This window comes from Protopterus annectens, chromosome 1.part1, assembly GCF_019279795.1.
Source record: "Protopterus annectens isolate FY-2018-M chromosome 1.part1, PAN1.0, whole genome shotgun sequence".
Taxonomy (NCBI): domain Eukaryota; kingdom Metazoa; phylum Chordata; order Ceratodontiformes; family Protopteridae; genus Protopterus; species Protopterus annectens.
The window spans coordinates 1,917,254,785-1,917,276,860 of NC_056726.1; positions in this window are offsets into that span (position 1 = coordinate 1,917,254,785).

Genomic DNA, 22,076 nt, shown 5'->3' on the forward strand with positions numbered 1-22,076 from the left:
CGAAAATGTGATGGGGTTTTACATGCAAGGGATACAGTTTGCAGTCCTGATACTGCCAAGGGTGAGACTGCCTGCTAGATATGAGTAGTGGTCACTATGTGCAGATATGGCCGCGCCAAGCTAGCAGCACGAGTATGGCTGGATTTGTTGGACATTCAGGAATGGGGGGGGGGTTGTCTGCTGTAGAAGGGATGATGGGTATTCAATTATGCATCCAGGTGTGTTGTAGTTGGATGGCTCAGTTCAGTCCAGACCATTATGTGGGTATGTGCCGGTGACATTATTGTACATGTGTATTGCACATTTTAATATTCATATGTTTGTGAGATTGTGTTCTACAGTATGGCCTGTCAGGTTGTATTGTGGATGTGTATGTTTGTTCTTTGTGTTTCTTTCTGATTCACCCACTGGTCCCTCATACACCTCCAGTTCACCTATTGTGCATCCACACAGTCTCCCCTTTGCGAATTATTACATTACCCGTCCCCCCACACCCATATTCCATACACTCCATCCATCCCTTCTCTGGTTGATGGCCCATGGCACGGTCAAGGGAACACATTGCATACACTACATATCTCTGGTACCTGTATGGGTGTGAGGACTACCCTAGCATTTTTCACCTTCCACATGCTGTACATCACGCACATAGGTACACGCAAATACTTATCTTTCATGACATGGTAGGTAGACCCGGGTAATACCCGTTCATCTTTGGCCCATCCTGACAAGGACACCTTGGACCGCAAATGGGCAGATTGTGGGCAAATGCTCTGACCATTGGTAGGGTTGTCACCTTTTCATATGGCCAGGATGGGATATATTCAGAACACACATCAGATTTTACAGGGCAACACATACCCACGGTCAGTACAATGGATAGTATTTTTGTTTTATGCCTAAATGTAAGCTTATTGTTGTAGCAGTTTAGCTGCTTCTTCTGTTTCGTTTACTTGCTTATTCTATTTTTTGTAAAATGTAGGTATGTTACATATGGAAATAACTATTGTATGTGACTATTACATAAGATGTGGGACATAATTATGTCCTACGATCGCAGAACATTTTACATTTATAATGGTTTTGGTATGGACACAACTGCCCAGAAGGGGACTGTCCGTCACAATGTGGGACAGGTGGTAACCCTGACCATTGGGCTAGACTTAGCTATTGGCGGCGCACTAACATGATGTGTTTCACTTCAACTTGGTATAACTATCAACACTAAAACAGAATATGGGCATGGAGTTTTAAATGTCATTTGTTCAAGGGATGGGGACTCAATATTCAGCTACATGCATTTGTGTTTGCTACTTATTTTTGTGTTAGCAAAACTGTCTTGCATGCTTTGCATATGTTTCAGTATCCAGGGACACTGACAGGTGTGATTACTATTGGAGGCAGGCTGTAATATTCAGCATTTTAGGTTGCACGTAAACAGCCGACATGTCCACGCCTCCGTGCGGCACTTCGACACTCCCCATGCACTCGCGCACGTTACCTATGCACATGGATGTGGTGGCAGCGCACCTTCATTAATATGCATATGGCGCTACTGCACCATCTCTATGCCGCACAGTCAGCGCAAGTCTAACGCCGTCCTTGCGCCAAGCTTCATGAATCCCGGGACCTGTCTATATTTCTTCTGTTTTTTTTTTATTGTATATCTATATCTACATCTCTACATCTAGCGAGATATACACACACACACACACATATATATATATATATATATATATATATATATATATATATATATATATATAGGTACCATTACAATATCAATGTAGTATTGTACGCCTATGAACTATTAGAGCTACAGATGTTCAAATAGTTCATATGTATGCAAGCTACGAAAATAAACATTATATTTGCAAATATACAGTGCATTCGAAAATATAATGATCGATTATGTATAGGGATGCGGTGCAGTGCGGTTAGGGAAATACATCCCTTTCCTCACTGTAGTGCGATCTCGGAGTTGGAATATATAGTTGGGGGGTGTGGGGGGCTGGGGGTGCAGGGTGGCTTGCCCCCCCCTGCATAAACAGGATGTTATGCGTAGGGGTTAGGGTGTTACAGCAAGGGTGGTATTGTTAATGCTGTAAAATGTCGTAGTCGACATTTTTGGCATTAACAGCTACTTTTCGACATTGCTTCCATTCGGGTATGTGTAATTTCGGGTATATAGTTCAGTGTTATGGTCCTTTTTTATTCTGCCTTTTGATATTTGAATAGAAAACCTAGATATATATATATATATATATATATATATATATATATATATATATATATATATATATATATCTATATCTATATATATATATATATATATATATATGTATATATATATATATATATATATATATATATATATATATATATATATATATATATATATATATATATATATATGTCAGTTTACTATCATTTGATTAAACTGCACATGATTAAAATTTATATATGTTACTGAAAAACAATTAAGTGAAAACCCATGTGACTGAAACTTCATTTGGACTGTAAAGTAATTGACTGAAAAGTCTTTTGACAGTAACCTATTTCACAAATGAGAGAAAAGTGCAGAAGTTTACGTAGTACATGATGGTGCCATTTCTGTGGATATGATTTACTAGGTAAGTGAGTCTAGACGTTTATGTGTGGATTAACAATTTCCCTTGCATGTCACACACCCCAAATGTATAGATGTTTGTGTTTGTACATCAACACTGATTCACTGGACATGATGTTTTTTTTTTCTTTTCTCCTGAGGGTTTATAGCCATGGAGCTACTATATATAATTAAGAGGGGTGTGGGAGGTGCAGGGATACCTGCCTCTTTTATGTTGTGCTTTCTTATGTTGAACATTTTCAATGAATTGTGATTCAGTGAAATGGGTTTCAGTCATCTGGGTTTTCAGTCACTTGCTTTCAAACATTTGATTTTTAAGTCAAGTGCAGTTCAATCAAATGATAATAAACCATATATATATATATATATATATATATATATATATATATATATATATATATATATATATATATATACAAAGTATGTGTGTTTGTGTAGTTGAATTATGAAGAACATTTGACTGGGCAGTTTACCTATTTTCAGTGGAGGCATAGAGAGAAAAGCTGCAAAAATAAAACATTTTTTTAATAAATTAACTGCATAATTTAGCAACCGAAGTAATAAAACTGTACAAGAACAGTTTAAATGTACAGGTAGGTTTTTCCAGACTGGCCCTTTTCTGGATTATTCATTAGGGTGTGTACTGTTGCAAGCTGAGAGTGGTGGAGCTAGTGGGTGAATTATTCAAGGTTAGTATTTTTAATGCTACACAGTGATGCAGTCTATCAGTAAGATTTACAGTATATTTTTCAATTTTACTACAATATCGTCCACATTTAGAATGTTAGGGCAAGTAGGTGAGTGTAGATAAGTTTGGCATATAGCAGTGTTATGATTCATAGATTTTTGCAATACATTTCTCTTGACCTATTTGTGAGGAAAAGCTTACTTAAGTTTATTTTCTCAAAGTATTTTGGTTTTCAAGTACCATGATGGAAATGGACCCCATTCCTAAGTAAAAGTATGGTTAAAGTTTATGAAATTAATATTGTTCCAGTCTTTGATACTAGCAAAAAGTAGTTGTAGCAGCACATGAAATGTGCCCAGAATTGGCTCCTTCTGTAATTCATATGGAGTTACATGTATCGGTAGTAGATGTAAATACTACTATTTGAACTATCTGGGTATCTTTATTTGACATTGTCCTCATTTCTGCCCACAAATCCTGGTATTTTATGACTATGTGCCTCTCTGTACGTAAGACACTGTAATCACTGGGTGTAGCAATTTCAATGATCAGTGCTTCCTTTGTCTTCTTTTCATGGACTACTATATCCAATTTTCTCACATCTATTTTTTGAACTGTTGGCAATGGGTGAACTCGTGTTATAAACTTCATAATTCTCTATAATGCTTTTTGGCTCATTATTTTCTGTACTTCTTGAGTGATACATTAATGCATAGTGAATTTCTGAGTCTTTGAGGTTTCTGATAAAACTTCAAGCCTGCATGAACTCCAAGCATTGTGGATGATTCCCTGCTGGGTAAGGAAAGTAAATATATATATATATATATATATATATATATATATATATATATATATATATATATATATATTTGTGTGTGTGTGTGTGTGTGTGTGTGTGTGTGTCTGTGAGTTGCTTAAACTGATAGAGCTGCTTTCTATTTTACCTGTTCCATTTTTTTTCTGTTTTAAGAAATTTGCTTGCCCTGGTGTTTTTGTTCTATGTGAGAGATAGACACTTAAATTATCTAGGCTGCACATTTCACCTTTTTTTCCTTAGTTAAATTGTTTCTTGACTGATACTTAAATACACAGTGAATTACTGGATATTTGCCTTTTTCAATAAGACCCCAAGCCTAGATAAACTACAAGCACTGTTGGTGATTCCCTGCTGGGAGAGGAAAGTAAACCTATATATTTTTATCTGCAAGCTGCTTAAACTGATAGAGCTGCTTTCTGTTTTACCTGCTCCATTTTTTTTATTTTTTTAAGAAATCTGCTTGGCCTGGTATTTTTGCTCTATGTGAGAGATTCACACTTAAATTATCTAGGCTGCACAATTCACATTTTTTTATTGGTTAAATTGTTTCTTGAGTGACATTTAAATACCCAGTGAATTTCTGGGTCTTTGTCTTTTCTGATAGGATTCCAAGCCTGCATAAACTATAAGCTCTTTTGGTGATTCCTTACTAGTTATTTTTCCCATCCACCCACCCACTGTCCCATTCCTTGATGTGGTTTTTAAACCTGGTGATTTTAAGCTGCTCACCCTTACTGCAAATTGAGACTTTATAAGTTTGTCTCTTTCTACGCTGCTGTTATCTTGAATTATTTATTTACCTTTATTTATGCTTATTTTGAAAAAAAAGTGAATTCTGCCTCTCATTGTTTGTTCTACTGATTTACTTGCTCTGAACTCATTATCTAGCTAGCATTTGAATAAAGTAGGATATTGTTACACTGTAGCATGCTCTTTTCTGTGCTTTCACATTGAAAGTTCAGTGAATTTTCCATCTGGTGCCACTGTGTGGTAGCCTGGTCTGTTTAGGTTGGGGAAACACACTTGAGATTGTATGTAGTTGTATTGGCTGGAGAGCTTATTAATTAGTTTATCTTCTTTTTAGTGCCTTTATAAATTCTGTACAATGAGTGGCTCTTGGCTCATTTACACAAAGCAAAGTACTTTTATTGAATAATGACACTTTTATTAGCTGTTTAAAATACACTGCTGTATACGTATCTTTAAGCTTGTTGTGGTAACATTTCACTCCGGACACTCCTTTGCTGTGGTTTTACATTAGGAAAACCAGGATTATTTATCTAGAGGCAGTAGGTGCTTACCTGGTCTATCTGAGCTGGAAAGCACACAAAAGGGCTCTATGTGTAGTCATTGCCTGGCCAGAGGCCTCAGTCAGTTTTCTGTATTTCCAGTGTTGGTATAAATTTGGCACATTTGCATGGAGCTCTTCACTGTGCTAGTGCCCTGTACAGACACAAACTTCTGGAAGCAATGCTTATTTTCATTATACTGTGAAAGTTTACTGTGCTAGTTACCTTATTATAGCATAAAGAACTATTGCTGTTCAGAGAGCATCTGATTTGGCACTGGGCAGCATTGCTGGTTAGCTTAGCTGCCAATTATACCACACTAGCACTCTTCCCTCATCTGGTTACAAACACTCTGCACTCCATTAGGACTTGCAACCATGAATGAACACTTTTCTGCTATCTCTTCATCCAGCTTGGTGATCAAGGGCATTTTGAGACAATGCAAAAATTGTCTTATGTACACTGACAACCACTTAGTTCTCGAACAACAAATACATAATGTGAGAGATGTAGTTACACATTATCTTTGGAGGCTAGACTCTAACATGCAGACACAAAAAGCAAAAAACGGATTGTCAGTGACTCACGCACATCACTTACCGCACCCACAAAGGAACACACGGTTAGACCCACATATGTAGAGGTACTCATATATAACTTACCCAAACATCAAAGGACTCTCAGGCACAGTCCTCAGAAACTCTGCATGCACACAGAAAAGACAATTCCCATCACAACACATAAAGCCACATCTCATTGTGCCTCATCTGTCAAGCCCTCAAGGTGAAACACTCCACAAACCAATATTCTGGCCATATAAGGCCCACTGTGAGACACACTGATGTCTCTCTTACTAGGCTGGATAGGTAACAGTTATTTGGCTGTCATGAGCCAGGATTTGCCAGATCACACAAGCACTCAGGTCACTTACTCTTGAGTACCAGTATGACTTAGTCACAGTCCATGCAGGCATAAATGACTTGAGGTGTATCTCCATGGACTATATAAAGAGAAATATGATTGAGCTCTCAGAATAAGCATCACAGGCAGGTATGAGCCTAACACTGAGTAACATTCTGCCTCCTCCAAGGATTATGGCACAATACCAGCAACAAATGGTTGACTTTAACAATTGGCTTAGCTACTGGAGTGATTCCAAATGGGTCCAATCCTTGTCATCCTGGGAGGACATGGTAGATAGGCCACATTGCTTTGCCAAGAATGGTCTTCACCTGTCACTTCTAGACTTTTGGATATTGGAAAAAACATTTTCCACCCCATAGTGCTTTTTTTAGGTACTGCCAACCAGACAAACCTTCCACCATAAAAAAAGCTACTCAGGACAAGCTAAATGTTTTTCTCTTCATTACTAGGTGCCACAATAAGAAACCTGAATTCACTGGAATCTCTCCTCACCCTGGAGAATGCTGATGTATGTGCAGTTACTGAAACATGGTTCAAGTCCAAAGAAAGCACTCATGCAGTGCACAGCTATAATGTCTTTCATACATTCTGATCACTGGCAGAACAAGAAAGTGCTAAAGGTGGAGGTGTACCTATCTCCATAAAGCCCACCTCCAGGCTGGTCAAACAATATGACATGATTGAGGTACTCCATGTCCAAATGACCATGGGAAAAGTCCATTACAATATTCTTGCTAACTACAGGCCCCCCACTATGAACCAGGAAACCCATACATCATACATGAAGTTACTAGAATAACTCACCATCAAGTCCAATATCATACTCATGGGTGATTTTAACTTCTTGTCCATTAACTGGGAGGCATAAATGACCAGTAACATGTAGGCCCAAAGATTTCTTGACTTTGTAAATTCTAATGCCCTGAAGTAGCTAGTATGCACTCCCACTAGGGGAACAAATATCTTAGATCTGGTGCTTACAAATATGGGAGCGTGCTATGTCCTCAATAGTAAGATCAGATCACAAAGCACTCTCCCTTGAAATAAAGGCAAAACTAGTTCCTCCAACTAACCCCAAAAACTTTAAGAACTTCTCAAAGGTAAATCTCCCCCTATTAATGAATGGCATATCTAGTTTCCAAGCTCCCCCAAATCCAGAAAACACAGAAACCTATGCAGAGGCATACACTAAAGTCCTGTACGACCATGTAAACAACTGCAGAAAAATGGCAGTACCAGACTGAAATAAAGCCAGGTCAAACTGCAAAAACAAGTCACCCTGGTGGTGCCCTATTATTAAGAGTTTGTACCACAAAAGAAAGAAAATCCTGTTGAGACGTAAGAGGGAATGTGCACAACAGAGAAATAAGTCCCTCATTCGTCTAAACAAACAAGTCAGGGTACTAGTCAAGTATATGAAAGCAGGCTCTGAGGTAAATATAGCCTCCAAAGAAAAGTATAGCCATAAGGCATTTTCAGTTATGCCTGTAATCTTAAGGGCAGCACCCAACAAAGAGCAGAACTAGTTGTAGATGTCAGCCAGAAGACATAGCAAATCTGCTAGCCATCAAATTTAACTCAAATTTCACCTCTCCATCACCCCCTCCCCCAAAAAGTACCGTCCATCACTCCACCATCAATTATCACCAAAGAAAAGGTTGCCACTGCACTCTCAAAAGCTAGAACACAGCTTCAGTGGAGCCTGACAATATACCAGGTTGCCTCTTAAACAGCTTAAATTAGGACTTATCATGCCTATTAGGATCTCTGTTTAACCACAGCTTCTAATAGAGTAGAGGACAGCTACAGTTATCAATCTGCATAAACAGGGACCATCTATTGACCTGTGAAATTACAGACCCATAAGTTTGACTAGTTTTATATGTAAAGCCGTGGAAAAAATCATCATGGACCAGTTAAATAATGACATAGGAGACCTCCAAATATCGGATCTCACCCAATTTGGCTTTGTCAAGGGAAGGACATGCCTACTGAATCTAGTGAATTTCTTTGAGAAAGTCACTAGGGCCATGGATGAGGGTAAAACAGTGCATACTACCTTTCTTGGCCCGGCCAGGGCATCCGGCACAATTCCTCACTCATGTATTATAAATAAACTCACAAAACTAAAATCCCAATGTCACAAGATGGACAGCCAATTGACCCACAGAGAGGACACAAGTGGTTAAAGTGGGCTTGTTTGTATTGAAATGAAATGAGGTGGGCTAGCCACAACTCTGAGCTGAGATACCAGATGACTACAGACACCTGGGCTTCCAAAAACATAAGTTGCCTGTTTTTTTTACATATTTATACTATTTACTGCACATTTTTATTGCCTACTGCCTACTTTAAAACTGTATATATATAGACTGCATACTAGTCTACACTATTGTACTGCAATCGTCTACCTTACTGTGCCTGTTAAATCAAATTTTATTGCTGTTTTCATTGTTTGTTAAGTATTTGCTGATATTTTTCACTGTTGCAAAGTGATCTGTTCTGTTTGTTCTGGTTTTCCCAAAAAACAGTTATAATAACTGATTTGTTAGTTCTTTAAAACATTCTTTAGAGTCTCCCTGCTGATTTTCTGCTGTTTTAAATGTTTTTTTTAGTGTCTCACTGCTATGTTGCTGCTGTGTTAAACATTTTCTAGTGATTCTCACTGAAACTAGGGCAGCTAGTAGCTGTAGGATAGTCCAGAACAGGTTTGCTGCATCTGGGTCTGTTTGTAGTGGCTGTTTGATTTGAGCATGTTTTCTAGGCAATCTTGGATTTGAAGGTGCCTTTCTGCACTCTAGTGAGTGGATTGCATTGACTGAAACCTGTCTAGTGAAGGGTGGTTGGTCTAGGGCTTGGAATAAGCATCCTCATTGGTCCTTTTGAACTTTTTTAAAGTGTTTTTTTTATGTTTTTAGTTATGGTATTTAACCCCTGCATTTGAGCAGGTTTTTGCTTGTTTGAACTGATCTGAACTGAGGTGGGCCACCAGCCACAACTTGGAGCTGAAGTACCAGATGACTAGAGGCTTCTGAGCTTCCAGAAAAAAAACATATAATTTGCATTTTTTTCTCTTATTTATACTATTTACTGCACTTATTTATTGCCTGCGGCCTACTTTAATACTGCATTTATATACTGTGTATTAATCTACACTGTTGTACTGCAATTGTCTGCCTTATGGTGCCCATTAAATTAAATTTTATGTCAGTTTTCACTGTTTACTCAACTCTTTTTGCTATTTTCACTGTTTATTAAGTAGTTTCTGATGTTTTTCACTATCGCAAAGCAATCTGATCTCCTTGTTTTGGTTTTCTCACCAAGCAGTGTTATAATAACTGATTTGTTAGCTGTTTAAAACATTCTTTAGAATCTCCTTCCCAATTTTCTGCTGGTTTAAATGTTTTGTTTTTAGTGCCTCACAACTATTTTTCTGCTATGTTAAACATTTTTCAAGTTTTTAGCTTGTGGTATTTAATCCCTGCAATTAAACATGTTTCTGTTTGTTTGCTCGTTGTTCAGCATTGTGCACTGCCATGCAATTGTGCACCATAGCTGAATAGATTCATTCAACATTTTTTTCCCTTAGTCACAACTATATCACATTAGTGTAACTCTCATTCTTAGTACTTTACCAGTCAATGAAATACTGCTAGTTAGCCGAAACCTATTAAATTACCAAAAAAAAAAAAAAAAAAAAAAAAAAATCAGCAGGCAGAAATATCCATCCACTGAGCTCCCCCTTGATTGGTCCTGAAAAGCTCCCCAAGTGACAACAGTATGCATCCTAACATTATGGACAGTTAGACCACCCTTATTTCTCCTACATACCTTGCTGATTTTAGTATCTTGAGCCACTGTAGCAATTGTCTCATTGCCCTCTACTAATAACTCACTCTAGTACAGAGTGTGAGAGATGTATCTACACCAAGAATCATGAACCCATGCTCTCTGACACTCAAAACAGTAACATGGAAGATGATGTCAACCCACCACCACTACACATGCACATAGTACCACTACTCATACACATAGTATGCATCCAACACAAAAATCAACATACATGAAGCTTCTCTCAAAAAAACCTACTGAGATACCAGAGACCTCCAAAGCACAAGACTGCAACAACTAACACAGTTCCCACAGCACCCATGATGCATAGCAACATCAGTGTCTCACCTACCAAGCCCATAAGGTGTAACACTCAAAAACCACATTTTTTAGTCATTGGAGACTCAATAGTGAAATACATGGATGTCCCACTCATCAGGTTGGATAAGGAGAAAGTCACAGTCAGCTGGCTGTCTGTTCCCAGGATTCATCAGATCCAACATTCATTTTGGTCTCTCAGCAACAAGTAACACTATGAGTCTGTCATAGTTCATGTTGGAGTGAACTATCTGAGTTGTACCTCACTTTTTGTGCCTGGCACCTTGGCTACTGGCAAAGGATCTTGCTCCACCATAGTGCCTTTTTTAAGCAAAGTCTCAAAACTTACCAATGTGAAATTTGCCAATCATAACAAAATAACACCATGGCTCTGGCACCAGTTATCCGTCTCTGTGAGACCTTTTTGGAGGATGCTTATGACAGCTGGCGAGTCGATTATGGCCCCCAGTTTGCAGTCATTTGCAATCTTTGTCAGCCATAGTCCTCCTGTGTTAGCCTGTACCTCAGAGAAATATATACCGAACAAGAGAGGTCCCAGGACTGAGCCTTGTGGGATGCCACTTGTAACTGGTTTAGAGTCTGACATGGCACCTGCAATTCTGACCATGTGGGTTCTATCCCTAAGCCAGTTTGCAGCCCATCTTGTGACATAGGGGTTGATATTTATGCCGGTGAGCTTATTTATGATGCCTGAGTGGGGTACTGTGTCGAAGGCTTTTGCAAGGTCAAGGTAGACTGTGTGGACTACCTTCCCTTCATCTTTGGCCTTGGTGACTGTTTCAAAGAAGTTCACCAGGTTCAAGAGGCAGGATCTGCCCTTAACAAAGCCGAATTGGGTAGGATCCAGTGTTTGGAGGTTCCCAATGTCTTTGTTTATGAGTTCCATGATGATATGATCCATAGCTTTGCAGACCAGGCTAGTTAGGCTTATAGGGCGATAGTTTCCGGGATCCGTTGTGGCACCACCTTTATGGAGTGGGGCCACTGTTGCTGTATGCCATTCTTTGGGTACATATCCTGTTGTAAGGCAGAGACTGAACAGTGATTTTAAGTGAGGGTTCAGTTCTTCTTGGAGCTCATGTAAAATGCAGCCCTGGACACCGTCCGGTCCCACTGATGCTGTGTTTTTTGCTTTGGAGAGGGCAGCTCTCACCTGTGCATCTGTGATGTCAGGGAGGCTACACTCTGTTGGGATAGTCATTTGCTCATTTGGGGGGGGGAAGTTTGCACTGAACCTGTCTGCCAGGATGTTGGCAATGTCTGTGGGTTCAGTGTATTTTTTGTCATTTTGCACTAACTCAGAGCATATCTGGGATTTTCCACCCAGGTTTCTGACATAACTAAAGAAAGCCCTGTGATTATCTTTAGCGTCTTGTGCAATTTTTCTTTCGAAGCTAGCCTTAGATGATTTTATGAGGGATCGTAGTTTCTTGCTAGTACTGATCAGAGTTGCTTTCCCTTTCAGGGATTTTTCTCTATCATGTAGTAGCTTCCTCCTTCTATTGTAAAGCTTATTTATGGCTGCTGTTTTTTGATAATAACTTTAGAGCACAAACATTTTTAGGATAGAGACTTGGGTAACAGAATGTCGAAAGGGTTGTTGCTAATCCTGAGGAGGCTATAAAAAGAAAAATAACCAGATATCCTATAATGGTATTAAGAGATATTTCAGAAATTTTATGAACATTTCTATAAAGCAGAGGAATGTGGAAATCAAGAACAAGCAAAAATAAAAATGTTTATGGAAGACTTAGGAATGCCAAAGTTACAGGTAGATGAGGCTGAATGATTAGCAGTTATGACAGAAGGTGATGGGATAAAAATGATGATGTATAAACAATTTGCAGGAAATCCTCCAGGATTGGATAATATTCCTGTGGAAGTTTAGAAGTTAGGAAGGAAGAAAGTGATAAAGATCTGGAAGGTTTTGTTTAGCAGTATTTATAAAGATGGGAAGCACCAACATCGTGGAAGAAAGCTGTGGTGGCTGAAATATCTAAAGATGGCAAAGATCCATCAGACACAACTTCATATAGCACCATTCCAATTTCAAATCATGATTATAACATGTTCATTCTGTAATATCTAAAAGAATGTCAAAGATTTTGCCAAAATTGATAGATATGGATCAATGTGGTTTTGTTGAGGGGAGGCAAAAGTTTGACAACATTAATAGAACAATGATGATCTACAGTGAAACAGAATATAAGAAAATAATACTGTTGTTGGTGGGTCTTGATACAAACAAGCATTCAACAGAGTACATTATGATTTTATGACTAATGAAATGGAAGCATTTGCATTCTCTGATACAATGATAAGATTACTTAGGATGATATATGAGGGATCGGAGGACAAAAATAAAGTGGGAGGGTTCTTCTCAGATAATTTGTGTCTGAACTGAGGGACCAGGTAGGGGTGTCCTCTTTCCCTTTTGTTAATTGCATTATATTTAGAGCAATTTGCAAATAAAATAAGGAAATCAGAAATTCAAGGATATAATTGGTATGGTAATAACAAAAAATGGATTTATTTGCAAACAATATTATTTTGTACCTTCTTAAAAAAAGGACATCTCGGTGTTGTGGAACATTCTGGGTCAGCTTCAAGTCTTTTGGGGGTATAAAATGAATGAAGACAAAATAAAGGCTCTTACTTTAAACTATGTACCCACACATGAAATGGTTCAGCAATACCCATATGATAAAACTGAGCAGTCAGTAGTATAGATTAAAAAGGATTCTGTTATGGTAGGTATTGATATGGGAAACTAAACAAAAGGTAATACAAAAACTAAGAAACTGGAAGTTGTTGTTTATAGATATGGATAGCAAGATGCAAGCAGTGAAACTGTTTTAGTCCCTTTAGTTTTATAGACAGGTCAGACATATTTTTATCAACCACAGGAAAGGCTGTAGACAGTAATTAAAAGTTAAAGGATTTTTGGGGGGGAATGGAAGAGGGGAAGGCTCAAGTGAGGTAAGTTGTGCCTTCCAATAGAACAAGGTAGTTTAGGATTACCTGATTTGAAGGGATATTTTAGAGCTACACAATTAACGCTCATATACATAACACAATCAGAAAACTATAATTTAAAATAGAAAGATATGATGAAGTAGGGGTGAAATTCAAAAAAATAAGGAGAGAGTTGAATTTTTGGATTCAGATCCTTAAGGAGAATAGCAACAGCCATAAAGAATAGTATATTCATAAACTAGCAGAAAGTAGTCTAAGAACTAAGCCAGCACAAGAAAGGAGAAAGGAGAAAGATTTTGCCAGTAAGAATGACTGCAATTAGGGTTAGAGAAAATGGGTTAAGAGGGGGCTCGGATTTACTGGAGAAAGCTGGTAAAGGAACTGAGGCATTGGAAGCAAAAATTAGAGAGCAAACTGTAAAGAATGTAAAGAGGCCATGAAGACATTTGGACGGCATGCTAAAGACTGCCTTTGTATCAGAGATTGCTAATATAGGCAAAGAGAAAGGGACAGGGTAATCATAAGTAAAAGACCTGCTCTGATAGGGGTTTTTTTTGTTGCATCTAGAATAGAAGCTGCTGTTAAAAAGGATAATTATTAGGGCAAATAAAATATTGCATATTAACTATAGGAATCAGTCAGATGAGGTTAGAAATTATTGGGAAGCGAGATTAGATAAGCAATTCATAAGGAAACAACAATGGGAAGGTGCATGCATGGCTTCCAAATATGCAATAAAGTCCGGAAGATTTAGAATGCTTGCTTGAAAGTGTTGGCATAGGCATGTTTATACCCCAAGCAGACTACAAAGACTTTCCTCAGTGAGATGGCAAATTCTGGAGATATCATGAGGAAGAAATAAGTAACTGGTAATATATGTTTTAGGACTGTAATGAGTGGGAAGACTTTAAAAAAATCCCTACAAAGTACTATGTCAGAAATATCAGCTGAGCAAGTGAGTGTAACTAAGGAATTACCTTTTTGAGTTGGGATATAGAATCTGAATTTTCTAGATATAGTACGATTTTATTAAGTTTAATTCTGGTGGCTGTCAAAACAAGCAATAATGATAAAATGTAAATCAATATCTAAATGCACTGCATTTGAAGTAGTGGATATTGAATCAGAGAAAAAACAACTGGAAGTGGGGTCTTTAGAAAAGGGTAGAAAAAAATTCATAAAAATGGGAACTGTGGGAGCAATACATGCAGAATAATGTTTTGGAGGAGGTGTAAGGTTTATGGAATGGCAGGAACTGATAAATGTGTGCAATGGATTGATGATAATTGTATAAAAGAATACGCGTGATATATAATGTTTGTAACTATGAACATGTTAACATGGTCTGTTTTATTTTATATGAATGTATGTCTGCCTATGTCTTAACTGATAATTCAGTAAAGGTGTTAAAAAATCATGTGCATCTTAGCAACATTAATGAAAGTAACATAAGAATTAACTAATGAAATTAGTTCTTACATCTCCAACAGGCCCATCTTAATAACCCCTCAAAATTCTGGTCTCCCGGCTATAAACTTTTACAACCTGGACAACTAGTATAGCACAATCCCTCACCAGAATATCTCCCCAACAAACAGCTAATACATTCACTATCCACATTATCCAAACAACAAGCTTATTAATTAATTATAAACCCAGTTTCTATTCAACTATCTTCCAGCAGTCAAGAGTCCCACACCACTAATTTCTTCCTTAGACCTTAAGCAGTTTCTAAGCAAATTAAGGAAAAATAAGAGCCAAAAACGGATACAGAGTGCAGTATAATGCAGTAAAATATAGTAGATTTAGAACAACTTACAAGGCAAGAAACTTTAATTCATAACAAAATAAAAAGAGATAAAAAAGTTAGCGCTTTCACCACTCACAGGCCGCTTCATCAGACAATTTAAACAGATAAGAGCATTTGTATATATAGCAGCATTACTACTGATCAGGTGGTCTAATTAATATTTAAAGAAAGAAACCCAGAAAATGAATACATGCACATACCTAAAAACACAGGGAAGTACCTAAAAAACACACAGAAAGCACTAATATACTAATAATTTATTAAAATAGTATTAAAAATGTATACAAATGTTATGTGCTTATAAAAATGTTAAAATATTAAAAATTATCTCGTGAAAAATTAAAATAGTGTATCTATCTGTGTTTTAGGGGGTGTGCTTTTAAAAAAGGTTTTAATGAAGACATGTTATTCAGACCTGGAGGTTTCTCTGCATTTAGCAGGAGAATCCAACTTTGCGCAACAGCCTCTGTTCTATTTTCTAAATCACCTCCTCTAAGAGTATGATCAATAACCTGCAGAACTAAAAACTTGAAAGTATGTGAAAAATCTGTCTGCATAACATGGGTTGCTAAAGCATTGATTTCTTCTTTGTTCTTGATGTCTCTGTTGTGTTCTAAAATTCTGTCTTTAAAGGGTCTGTTAGTTTTGTCCACATAGTATGCATGACATTTAGAACAAAATGAGAAATAAACAATGTTTTCAGTTTTACAGTTTGCATAGTGGTGCAATGAAATGTTAAAGTGACAGGAAGGGTGTGTGTAAAAAGCATTGCTATAAATATATTTACATGCTGAGCAATTTCTACATGAAAAGGTTTCTAGTCTCGTAGAAATGGATTTAGTAAAAGAAGTGGGTTTATTACAAAGATGTTGCTTCAAAGACTTATTATTTCTGAATGAAAAAGAAGGGGTAATGCCAATTTTGTTCTCAATATTTGGAATGTCACGTAGGATATTCCAATTCTTCTTGATTATGTCACAGAAGGAATCAATATCACTGGAAAATTGTAGAACTACTCTGAATGTTTCAGATGTACTGGAAAAAGATGTAGATGAATGTACTTGTTCTCTGTCACTTTAACATTTCATTGCACCACTATGCAAACTGTAAAACTGAAAACATTGTTTATTTCTCATTTTGTTCTAAATGTCATGCATACTATGTGGGCAAAACTAATAGACCCTTTCAAGACAGAATTTTAGAACACAACAGAGACATCAAGAACAAAAAAGAAATCAATGCTTTAGCAACCCATGTTATGCAGACAGATTTTTCACATACTTTCAAGTTTTTAGTTCTGCAGGATAATACTCTTAGAGGAGGTGGTTTAGAAAATCGAACAGAGGCTGCTGAGCAAAGGTGGATTTTCCTGTTAAATGCAGAGAAACCTCCAGGTTTGAATAATATGTCTTCATTAAAACCTTTTTTAAAAGCACGCCCCCTAAAACACAGATAGATACACTATTTAAATTTTTCACGAGATAATTTTTAATATTTTAACATTTTTATAAGCACACATTTTTATTCATTTTTTATACTATTTTAATAAATTATGTGTATATTAGTGCTTTCTGTGTGTTTTTTAGGTACTTCCATGTGGTTTTTAGTTACGTACATGTATTCATTTTCTGGGTGTCTTTCTTTAAATATTAATAAGATCATCTGATCAGTAATGCTGCTATATATACAAATGCTCTTATCTGTTTAAATTGTCTGATGAAGTGACCTGTGAGTCGTGAAAGTGCTAACCTTTTTATCTCTTTTTATTTTGTTACAAATTAAAGTTTCTTGCCTTGTAAGTTGTTGTGCAGTTTATTCCTCCAAAGTAAAGAAATCCACACTACCCTAGCAACAGATTGTCTACCATATGAATACTTAAAGAAAAGAAGCTGAACCTATATCATGAGCAATCTTAAGCTATAGCATTACCGGTATCAATTCTAATCAATAGATTCATTCATGACTAATATGTTCCCTTAATCTGGAAAAAAACATGTCTGACCCTTACATAAGGGAAACCTTCTGCTGATTTCTCAAACTATAGGCCCATAGCCAAGTTGCCACATAGTTTCAACATTATGGTAAAGTGTGTACACACCCAGTTTCTTCACTCATAACCGATAACTTATTCAACCTAACATAACATTCAGGTCCATCCAAAGTAGAACTACTGCATTACTACATTTTACTGACAAAAATAAAAAAAAAAAAATCAGAAACAAACGTTATTTTGTTTGCTCACTATTTCTAGAGATATCAAAAGCATTTGCTACAGTTAGTCACCAAAGATTGTTGCAGAAACTCTCTTCTCTTGTACTCTCAAATAGCTTTATCTCCTAGTGTCATAGTTAATGCAATGATAGAAATCAATTAGTTAAACGGTACAACGAACTCTCTTCCTTTCTTCCATTATTGATGGTGTGACAGAGGTGTCCATACTGAGGGCAGTCCTCTTCAATATCTTTATCAATGGTTTTTGTATCACTGTGAAGGAAGCCACCCTTACTCAATATACAGATAACTTCACTCTCACCCACCATTAAGCAAAATAACCTACAAAAGATCACACAAGAGTCCTTCTCATTCATTAAGTGAGTAAAACAAAACTCCTGCTGAGCCGAATAAAATAAAGTAAAACAAAATAAAATGCTCTTACTCACACAAAAACATTTAATGAAAATGCAAATCTCTTCTCTAGCACTTACATAAACAATACAAATATAAATATAATCATTAACACTAAACAGCTGGGAGTCATTGCAGACATTATTATAAAATCTGATCTTCACATCCAAATAGCTGTCAAACAAATCACCAAACACTGGGTATGTTGTACAGCATGCCGCAGCATGATGTAAAAATGAGTCCCCAAAGTAAGGAGAAACAAGTGGTTTAATAGTTAGGATCATAGGCTAATGGGAGATTAATAGGCTATCGACCTGAAGGTCATTTCAAACCTAGCCATTTCATCCCAATGTAATGCCATAGAAATGTTAGTTAATACCCAAGATTGGATTTAGTAATGATTTCCCATGTCCAGGAGGGTTGTGGGTGCTATTCCGGTAAGAATTTACAGTGCCTCATCCACTCGTCCAGGTTCATTTTGAACAATGTCATAGAGGTTCTCTGTTTCACATGAATAGGTAGCCTATTTCAAAGTCACTGGGAGATATATCTGTCCCTCCACTATGTCCTATTTATGTTGCAGCTTATATTTAGGCCCCTGGAACAGGTGGCACTAGTCCCATTTGATTTACAGATATGCAGCAAGTTCAGCAGGTTTGGGTCTGAGATTGCTCTGTAATCCAGGCATGAGACTCCCCTAAGAAGTCTATATGATACAGATTAAAGTTTCAGAGACTTTAGTCAGTGTGCATATGTCACATGCTGTAGTCCCTTGATATTTTTGTTAGAAACCTCTGAGGTCTCTGCAATTGTTGCAGGTGCTTTGTATGGTGCGTGCTGAACAGGGTGTTATACTCAATTATGGGCCAGATTAGTGACGAGTATAGCAAAATTATAACCTCTTTTGCTTTTGAGGCAATGCCTTTACTAATCAAGTGCACTATGTAGAAAACCTTTCTTACTACAGTAAACATATGGTGGTCGAAGTTAAGGTCACGGTAAACCTGTGTACCCAAGTCCCTTACCACTTCTTGGGTACTTAGGGTATTGTTGCTGATTTGATAGTGTGCAGGGACATTGTTTTGCTGAAGGGAATGATGATGCTTTTCTTTGCATTCAGTTTGAGACTGAGACTAAGACACCAGTTGTTGGTCTGTGTAAAAGCCTCCTGGAGTATACTGATATCATTTGGGGATTCAATAATTGCACTCAGTATGCAGTCGTCTGCAAACTTGGTCAGCCACAGCCCCTTAGTTTTGACCTGAACTTCTGTGAAGTGTATATTAAACAGTAGGGGGTCCAGCACTGATCCCTGTGGCACCTCCTGGAAACAGGTCTGCTGGTTAATGCGGAGTCACCCACTTTGATAGTGTGTGGCTGGTTTGTGAGCCAGTTAGCAGCCCATCTTACAATGAAGGGGGTTACATTCAGTTTGCTAAGTTTATCAGTAATGCCTGAGTGTGGCATTGTGCTAAAAGCCTTTGCCAAGTCTACGTAGATTGTGTGCACAGATTTTCCTTCATCAATGACCGTGGTCACAAATTTAAAAAAAATCCACAAGATGTAATAGGCTGCATCTGCCCTTGACAAAGCCAAATTGGGTAGGATCCAGGGTTTAGAGGTCACCTATGTCTTTATTTATGAAGTCCATAATAATACATTCTGTGGCCTTACAAATGAGGCTGGTCAGGCTTATTGGTCTGTAATTCTCTATGTCTGTTGTTAGGCCACCTTAGTGGAGGGAAATAACTGTTGCTGTTCTCCATTCCGCAGGAACAAAGCCTGTGGTTAGATTATGATTGAAAAAGGCACTTAATGGTGATGCTATTTCATGTTTAGCCTCTTTAGAAGACAGACTGGGATGCTGTCTGTTCCAACAGAGGCTATGTTTTTTGCCTTGGAAAAGACATTGATGACCTGTTCTGTAGGGTGGAGGGGAGTTTGGGCAAGGTTTGTGATAATTTGGAGTGAATGGGGGGTGAAATTTTCACCAAACCTATCCACTAGCAGGTTTTCTATCTCTGCAGGGTAAATGTGTGTGATACCATTGATCACTAGTTTTGCAAATGCTTGGGTCCTACCTTTTAGGCTACGTATGTAGCTGTAAAAGGCCTTATGCTTATCCTGGGCTGTGCTAGCTAAATTATTCTCAAAGATGCCATTAGAGGATTTGACAAGTAGTCTTATTTGCCTATTGAGGCTGATGAGTGTGCTTTTCCATTGTTGGGGTCTTACCTTTGTTTTCATTTAGGCTGAGAAGGGTGCTTTTCCATTGTTGGGGTCTCACCTATGTTTTCATGGATAGCAACTGTTTGCGTTTATTGTAAAGTTTGTTGATGCTGAATGTCAACCACAGTGTTTTGTTTTTAATTGGGGCTCTGGCTTTGATTCTTTCTGGTACAGCTGAGCCTATGCTTATGCAAGTGATTATACAAGGATTTGTGTAAGCTTTGGTGTAGTTACCACTTCCAGCTTGGATAGGGGCTCGGAATGCATTTATACCTTCACCTAGGAGGGTATAGTTTGCCTTGGTGAAGTTTTTCAGCCTGATTTTGCCCTTCTGAGCTCTGGTGGTAATGTCATCTAGAAGGTGACTGATTTGTGGTCAGATTTAACTAATGAGGGTCCAGTTGTGGTAGTGCATCTGTTTGACATGTTAGTGAGGACCAGATTTAGTTTGTTTATTCCTCTTTTTGTGGTATGAACAATTTGTTCCAGGGAATTTGGATTAACAAAATCAAGGAACTTTTGTGTGGGTTTGGGCTAGTGTAGGTTTCCCACTTGATGGTGGGATAATTGAAATCTCCTATAACTATAGTGCTCAGTAATAATATGGATTGTCTCCAGTTTGGTTAAGTAGGCTTTGTGCGTTTCATGACCTGTGGAGGGGATCTATAACTGGCTATGCCTCAAATGGTGGTCTTACCCACCATAACATGAACTTTGAGTAACTCCATGGAGTCGTCCAGTCTACCTAGATGGGAGATGAATTTATCTCTAATATAGATAGAAACACTGTTTCCTTTGGTTCTCACACGTTCATTTTGTAGTCTGAAGGTGTGGAAGGCACTGTAGTTTTGAAAGGCCAGGGTACTATCTGAGGCCTTGAACCAGGTTTCTGTGACTGTACAGACATTTGCATCTTCCATTGATTATTTTATTTTTATTTATTTTATTTACCATTTGTTGACCGGGAAAGTCTGACTAGGTTCCACAGAGCCTGTTTTCAGTGGAGGCCCTGGGAGAAATGCTCCAGATGCATGTCTTTGGAATGTGGGAGGAAATCGGAGTACCCGGAGGAAACTCACGCAAACACAGGGAGAACATGCAAACTCCACACAGAAGGCACCCCAGCCGAGAATTGAACCGGAGAACCTCTTGGTGTGAGGCGACAACGTTAACCACTGCACCACTGTGCCACCCACATAGAAGATGATAGAAGTGCTTCCAGGTTGTGCAGGTTTTGGTTTAAGCTACTAGTTTTTAGCAGCATGAATATTTTTGCATATCAAAGATACAATTGTGGTTCGAAGGGGTTGTTTACTTAGTTCTCTATGAATAATGTGCCTGCTTTTATGCTGGAAAGACTATTAGGAAGCTGTCTCATAGAATTTATGAACATTTATTAGCAATAAGAAAAAGGGACATTAGTAATGCCCTAGCAACACATGCTTTGCAGTGTGAGAATTGTAAAAAATCCAGTTCTTTCTGCTAGATATGAGTGACTTCTCTGGCAACTATAATGTGTTTTTAGAATGCCGAGAGTCAGAATGGCAAATCAGACTGAATTTGGATAAATGTCCTGGTTTAAATGAAACTGTCAATATAAAATGCTTTTTACTAGCACAAAGAATTTAAATGTGATTGTGGAAAACTACAAGCTTATACTTCACATTCACTAGTTTGATGTGCTACTTTGACTTGTATTTTGTCACTTTAAAACCTAGGGAAAAGGTGATTGGATGTTTTTATCACATGATCTGTTGGGCACCTTTTTTAAACCTGATATGTGTTGCATTACATTTATCTGATGAAGTTCTTGGTGTATGAATAAAGAATGAAAGCACTCATTTTATGAACAGGTCATGGTGACTCCCTAAGCTTGCTGAATAGAATGTGTTTCTAGTTTATTGGTTTGTTTGTTCTAC